Raw genomic sequence first — 8,272 nt, 5'->3', positions numbered from 1 at the left:
GCTTTGCCTAGCGTGATTTGCCTGCCTTAAATTCATTCTTTTAGCAGTACTTCAAGATTGGGTTATAATTCTTGGTCTCCAGCATGCTCACCAGTTACCTGTTGGAAAAACTAGCATTCTGTCCTCAAGGCATGAGCTGGTTTTCCATTTCATGAAAATGGAGTGCCCGGTGGCAGTCTGGCCCAGCACTCCCAGCACAGGAATGGAAGTTGGGGTTTTCTTTCCAGAGCCCATCTGAGCAACTCTGGGCTGATTAAAAGCTTCTACTCCAGCCTCATGTGGTATCAGGACTGGCCAGGTCTACAGGGACAACTACCCCTATGGGAACTTTAGATTAGGAGCCTTTTAAAAGACAGAGTATACTGAGTCGATGCAGCTGCTGTAAATGTTTTGGTCATATTTGCTATGTAGGAAGAGGGTAGAAAGGATCAGAGCAGGCTCTAGGTCTTATACAGACCTCTTGTTTCCACACCATACTGCCGTTCATCTAGCAGGGAAAAATACTGGTACATCAGGTACTGATAGCCTGTTCATTAGCATGCATTGCTTTAATTTTTGAGTGGCAAGCAAAGACACCTTCCCAGCATACCTAATGGTCAGTGGCATTTCAGTACCAAAACTGAGCACAGACTTGACTGGAACCTGTGCTCCTGTTTACTGTTGTTGTCCCCCGGTCAGCAAATACACAGCAAGTGGCAACAACACGCTAGATTGCGGGCGGCCCCTTTCTTGTCCCTCGTCTATCCCATGGTAACCAAAGCTACAGACTAATCCCTGAGTGGATGATTGCAGCTTTCTGATCAGAGGTTTTGCTCTGAAGAAGGCACCCTGACCAAGGGAGCAGCGTGCTAGTTGGCACACGTAACACTGCATCCTGAACTCACCCTGCATTTCATGTTATTTTAGAAGCATACCACATGCTACACAAACACTTGGCTTGTGGAAACTGCCATGAGATACTTACACCCAACGTAACATTTGGCACAGTGCTGCAAAGCCCCGGTCCCTGTTAATTCCTGGTACTTACCTTTCTTGTCATTGGGAATTCCTAGAGGAATTTAATACCTGAATAGCTCTAAGCTCATCTAGTGTTTAGTCTTATGGCCCCTGACTTTTTAAAAACATATTTATACCTAAGGGCCAGCCTCTAGTCATCTAGCTCTCTTTTTGGTACTGCAGCTCCCATTAATAGCAGGTGGATCTAGGATTAAACTCACTTACATTAGAAGTCACGGCAAAAATAGTGTAATGAAAAGAAATTGGCACTCACAGCATGTGATTCTTCTGTATGATCTACCATAGATAAATGGTGTCTTAAGAATGCCCATTTGTCAGAGAATACTCTAATTTTCCAACTTTGGAAATTGTATATCATTACCAAAATCTTTTACGTCTTGGGACACTGAGCAGACCTCCACCATTTCATAATTTGTTCCCTAATGCCTATTGAAACTAATGACTTGACATTTTGAAAAGCCTTTTGACTCTTGAATGTCTTTTTGACACCTGGCCTTTAAGGAATCTTCTTTCAAACTCTGTCACTAAAAGCATCTTGTTTAGAGAAGTTTATATTAAAAAGGAATTAAAAACATGCTATGGTGTTTTTTTTTCCAAATCCTTCTTATAACTAGGAAGTACTGCTGATCTGTGGAATGTTGTAGGTTAGAAAACACGAGAGATGAATATCAGAAACAGTGACAATCTAGGGACATCTGGAAACAGCAAGAGAGAGCAATAACAAAGAAATGGGGAACACTGACTCTACGAGCTATAATTTAGATGTGGTTCCAACATGTGCCGAGGTGTCTGGTCGGGTAGTTAGCTCAACCCTTCTGGCACAGAAGGGTGAACTGGTTTTGGAGCAGTTTCTGGTCCACAAGAAGTTGGCACCGTGTTTTAAAGCAAACTTGCACAACGTTTGTTTCCCACAAAAGGGAAAGATGTTACACACTCTGGAGTCCACAGAGGAGTTTGTTATTTTTGGCAGTTTTATGCAGCATGGATGAGGGAATGAAAAACAGCAGTGGACAGCTCTAAAGCTTTATGTAGACTGGAAAAGGTTTGCTCACAGGTAGACCTCCACATAAAACCTAACAGCGCTGCACTTTCTAGAAGAGTCTTTTGCTGAAGAGCCTTTTTTGTCTCTTAGTCTAAAATAGGCAAGGCAATCTTGCACAGACCAAGCGTTAGGGCTGCTAGAAGACAGGGTCAAAGAAACCCTCTGCTGTGCTCACTTGCAAGGTAGGACTAGAACGAGGAGAGCTGTTTGTAAACAGCGGTTAAGTAGATGGGTATAGCCTGGGCAAAGGGCCGTGTGAGCGACAGGATCTGCTGCCAACTTTGATATGATTGGTTTTCTCATCTTGCTATATTTCCCCCAACATTCATCCAACTTCAGGCAAGAACTGACTTCAATTATGCTTTGCACATGGTTTCCATAGATGACATCTCAGCATGTCGGTGAAACATCAATGAGCTGGAAGAACAAGCTGGTTCATTAGCATGCAAATAAGCTCACTCTTTAATGAGAGAAAAGCTTTTACTAGCTCATTGTGTCTCCAATACACTAATTTCTTCCATGTCCTACAAATAACATTTTTATAGGTCGAAGACACATATGTGCGTGTATCTCTCCCTCTGTGTTTCTGTCATTTCTGCACGTACTCTACCTATACCTGACATGTAAATTCTGCCTGCGTGATAGTGGACAAGAAAGGCCAGATAAAGTCATTCCAATATTTCTGATATCTTTCAGTGCCAGAGCCAGTGTTTGTATAATAGAAAAATAATTAGCTCATTAAGAGGGCTAAAGAGCTGCTACTTTACCTGCAAAGTTCTGCTGTAATAGCTGTATTGGTAAAGAGTGTGAAAAAATCATGCCCCGAGTCCCCATAGCTGTATTGCAAAGCCCATGGCAAAATGCTGGAGCAGAGTCCTTCGGTCGTTTCCCTCTGTGCCATTTGGGGAGAGGTGCAGCTGCCTGGGAGGAGAGGAGATACCTTGGCACGGCTGTGGTGGTAGGGGGTTTGCTTTCTGGATGTGCCCGTAGGTGTTTGTCCATGTGTATCTTGTGCTATATTATGTGTTTTTATCTCTGCATAGTGCTTCATGGCGTTTTGGATGTGTTAATCAGCACTCGGCAGTTAACACGTTTTAGCTGACCACCGATTCCCACCCCTGCCATCTGCAGGCACTGTCCTGCCTCCCAGAGCTCACTGCATGGCCAGCCCCACTTCTCAGCGTTTGGGTGGCATCCCTCTGGCCTGTAGGGCTGCAAATGTCTAGTGCCTCACATAGATCCAATGTACGGCATTGAAAGAGCTCTTTTTTAGCTTCTGTAGTTCAGGGAAATAGTTTACACAGGCGAAAAAATGGCCTTTTTCGGTCAAGGTGTGGTAAGGGTTTTGCCATTGCTGCACTATCAGCAAAGTTTGTTGAGGAGAGACTGGCCATAGATTTGGGGATTTTCTCCTGCAGAGCAATGCCTGTGGTTCATAACCACCCTAGCCCACAACCAAACTGATGTTTATCAGTGTGTTTTCTTCCCTGTGGCAAAAAGATGAAACCACTTTGCAACTGACTTCATTCTGCTCCAGAGCAGCCAAATCCCAGCAGTGGCAGTGCAGATGCCTTCCCGTCCAGCAGCCCGGAGCCCGAGCACCCCCCTTTGCCTGCCCGCATGGCAGAGGGCCCGTGCAGCGGGAGGTGGGTCTGAACTCGACCTCGCTACCCTGAGCAGTGCCCGCGTGCCCCACACACTATCCCAGTGCTGGTAGTGGATCACCCGGCTGATCATCCTGTTGTTGGGCAGAAGCAACCCCTCCAGGGCAGGGGTGCTGGCCTGGGGTCGTTTCAAAAGTGAGTGGGCAAAGCGGCACGCAGGTGAGTTCAGGGGTCTTGGAGGAAGGACCCTGGGAGCTTGAATCCCACCTGCTCAGGCACTCTCCAGCTGCCCGGGATCCCACCACCGGCTGTGGAAACTCTGCTGAACGTTACGACCCCAGAGCAGCTTCCGGCATCCCTGGACAGCCCCCTCCCAGTATGGCTTGTTGGATAGACATGCCGTAACGTGTAGACTACAAACATGCAGGAACACGGGGTGAATGCACACCCAGCCAAGGCAGGTCTTTCAGGTCACGTGCGCTGATGTGTGCTGCTATACTTGTGCTGCTGCATATGGAAAAGTCCTCGAGAGAAGATGCAAAGAGAGAGTAAAAACAAAAGAGGAGGGAATGTGAAGGAAAGGACGGACCGAGCAGGTTGACAGCACGATGATGCTGTTACACAGGCCAGTATCATGTAGAGCTTACTGGTCATCTTCAGTGGTGCTTTTATTCTATAAATAATAACTTTTTGAACACACCTTGATTGTCTCAGAACTATGGTTTCCAGCAAGCGTTGTGCTTTCCTGATTCCCTGCTGGTCTCGTTGCTGCGGCTGGACCATGGTGCAGCAGGCACGTGCGTGTCGGGCTGCAGGGACACCCTGCCTGGGGGGGCTGCACTGCCCAGTGTTTCAGGACGGGACACCCCAGCTCTTACCACTGAGCAATGTTTTGGGGTTTTTTTTTTTAAGGATAAAGAAGGATACCAAATCTTTTTACTAGTTCAACTCAATTGTCAAAAAACCCACCCCATGACATGAGGGGTCATTATTAAGATGATGAGCATAAATACTAATAGGCACACAGACTGGATGTGAGAACGCTTCTTCGCGTTACCTGTGGCTTGACACAATTAACATTTCACCGTCCGCAGAGGCTGTCGGTTTGGTTTGTGCCTTGTTCCTCTGTGACAGCTGTCACCGAACAGGCCATGCTGGTTACTTGTTTGTAACTCGCATCACTGGGGCAGGGGCTGGCGGCCCCAGGGCTGGGCTGAAATGGGGTCCTGGGCCGCAGGCAGGGGTGGAGGTGGTGGTCCCAGGCAAGATGGGTCATTAAGGGCCATTAAGGCCTGTTGCTTCACTCGGGGCCCTGACAATCGATCTTTATCACAGGAATTTTTAGCCAATATCTCGTGCTATAGTACCAAATAGCCCAGGGACCCAAACCTGCTATTGCTGCCTGAACTGTCACCTCCTTGCTGGCTGTAGCTGTCGTGTGGTGGTACCTTGTTATGGAAAAAAAATGGCTTTTGAAGAATGAAAACCTTTGTAGTATAAAATCAATTGATCTGAATGACTAAATCAATAAACGTGACTCTGCTGACTGCTCATTTTCATACATCAATGAAACCCTTGAGTTTTTAAATGGAGCTGCCACTAAACCTCTATTCTGCCACTCGAAGCTCTGTAGCACCAAGGACTCTGGCACAGGATTAGAAACCCCCTTTCACAACCAGCCTCTGAGGGCAGAGAAGGAACAGTAACTGAAGAACACCTTTGGGAGCTTGTGGAACCCTATAAAGCAAAATAGTCAAGATTACTGTGAAAGACTCTTTTTTTTCCCCATTTTGGCTAGCTGGTTAGTCCTCACACCATGGGAATGAAAATATGGGAATGTTAGACTTTGCATAGTAAGATTCTCAAAATGAGCTGCACTTGCTCCTCCATATCCCTTCATTCTAGGAAATCATGTAGCTAAATGTTCAGTAATTGTCAGTTGTAAATGGATTATGAGGAGCTATTAGGAAAAAAAAAAGAGAATACATCACAAACTCTTCAATATAGTATGGAGGTCTAGTCTCATCTCTAAAAAATACAGTATAACTCAAAGAGAGACAAGTAAGGAACAGCACAATGACCAAAGGTATGGGTGGGAGGCCACACAAGAAGTGATTAAATATACCCTGCACGTAAATACACTTAGGGAAGAGTATACTGAGGGAAGATAGGATGGAGACCCATAAGAACATAAACCTTATGGTGAAGCTAAGTAGGAAAATGAATGTCCACTGTCTCTTCTACTACAAAAACTAGGAGATATTAAATGAAAGCAGCAGATGAAAAGTTAAGAATAAATGAAAGGAGACGCTGCTTTGGACAACTGTAAGAGCTATTAAATACCTAGGCACGCAGCAAGTCCCTGAACTGCAAACTGCTGAACACTACCAAAGTACTCCGGAAATATATAAGTGTATTTGTGCCATGTTTTTAACGTTTTCTATATTGACCATTGCTGGAGATGGGCTACTTGGTTGGACGGACTCTTTGCTTGAGCCTGGACGTCCATTCTTATGCTTTCTTCTACTTTGCTGCGATGGCATATGCTGTCCTCAGGCTTTGAATTGTATGGGGATTATTTTCAGTCTTCTGAAAGAAAATAGGTACTGCCAATGAGTTGTTGGAGAGGAGACTCTTGTATAAACCAGCAAGAGAGCTATGAATATAATAAATGTATTAATGCACTTTTCTATCTTAACTGTTGGCACGTTAGCCAGTAAATGCCTACTGCCTCTGCACAGTCTCCATTTTGACACTGTGTTGATAATGAGCTGGATTTATGGAGAAATGAATCATGTAGTAGAAGAGGTGCAGATTCATGCAAAGAAGCTATGGATGAAATAATGTCACCGTTCAAAAACGATATTTACTAAAAGAATACTTTTTTAGTTTGTTTTTCCCTAAAGCCAAGTTTGATGTCAAAAATAACAGAACAAAAGTTCCTCTTGGATCTGAAAACAACACCTGTTTTGCTCTAAGAGCCCTGGATTCTTCTCAGGATCCAGAGTTAATCAGCAACAGAGATTTACTGGAGGAAGAGTTCATTTCAATTTCTACTATGCAAGGGAGTACACAGTTTGAGGGGATGTGTTCTGCCATTGCTGTAGTTTAGCAGTGGGTAATCAGAAACTATTCGAAATGTGTTAATTCTATAAATTACGCAGCAGTTGTTCCCTGCTAGCATAAAGATAAAACAAGTGTAAGTTAACCTCAGCGCTCCTACTGCCCAGGGATCAAGGGCAACAGAAGGGAAGCATGGAAGTGCTGGTACCGCTGCTGCCAGCAATCTGTACTGCCTCTGCACCTGCGTGGGGAAAAACAGAAGAATTCATTTCTGCAGCAAGGTGTTTACCAGAAGCACCCCTCAGAAACAGGTCTCAGCCAAAAACTGGTCTGAAAAGCCTGGAATTATCCGCTTAGAATCCTCTTAGCCACAACGGTTCCAGCATACACAGAACAAGCAAAGGCAGAGAAGCGTGCAGGGTCAAAGCATTAGACTCTCTCATACTAAAAGCTCTATTGCAACTTGAAATCACATTGACAGTGCCACCAATTTCAGTCTGCTGCTTTGCTGGTTTATGTTCATTAGAAAGTTAGAAATCATGTCTGACCTTTCATCAGCACAGTCCAGTTGTGTATTTCTTGATATGCAAATGTGCTATATATTAAACACTGTGTTTTTCAATGCCAAATCAAAACCAAAATTCTTTTTTATGAAAACGAACGGCGGGGGGGGTGTGTGTGTGGGGGGTGTGTGTGTGCGCGTGCGTGCATGTGTCGTGTGTCAGTTCCAGATGCCTTGGAATAGACCCTGCAGTAAGCAGCAAGCTGAGCGGGGCGCTACCTAAGTTCAGCAGAGTCAGTATGAAGTTGGGTAGTTCCAGTGAGCCAGAGGAACCAAGACTACAGTGTCTTCATGCTAGCTTCTCTCAGAAGCACAGACATCACAGTAAAGATGACTTAGGGGTGCCTCTTTCAAATCAGGATCCACAGTCCGCATCACTGTTCTGGGATAATCATCTACATACCCTTTCTTTCAAGAAGCTGAGTGTGTCTCATTTGGTTTTCAGTCTGCACAGCTGCTGGCCATGATGCCTACTTTTGTGTAATTGTCCAGTGGTTACAGCTATGGAAGAATGAACCTCGTTTCAGTTCCTGTCTTTGCTTAAGACAGCCTTTCACCTTGCAGGAGAGCGCCGAACCAGCGGGGTGGTGGTGTAGGTAGGGTACAGTTTCTATGTTTTACAGCAGACACTCAGTACACTGTAAGAACATTTCTGGCAGTGGGCACTACAGACCCAGACTCTCTTTTCCCAAAGGAAAAACCTAATTGTTACCCCAATATTAGGCTGAAGAGGTTGCTCGACTTTTCAGTTTCTATAGGCTATTAATTCTGCGTTTTCTTCTACATGATGGCACAGCTTAAAAAAGAGGGATGAAGAGTACTTAGTGCCCAGAATATATCCTGGCAATTAAGTAGCTGCAGACTGTTTTGCTCACGCTTAGGAAGCCTGACTCCTACGTCCTGAGTGACTGATCTGCCCACTGAACTATTATGTAAAAGGAAATATGAAGCCCTTCCCCATCTGCTCCTTAAAAGAAGGTAGGG

This window comes from Aptenodytes patagonicus, chromosome 2 (genome assembly GCF_965638725.1).
Source record: "Aptenodytes patagonicus chromosome 2, bAptPat1.pri.cur, whole genome shotgun sequence".
NCBI lineage: Eukaryota > Metazoa > Chordata > Aves > Sphenisciformes > Spheniscidae > Aptenodytes > Aptenodytes patagonicus.
This window is presented reverse-complemented; position numbering follows the sequence as displayed.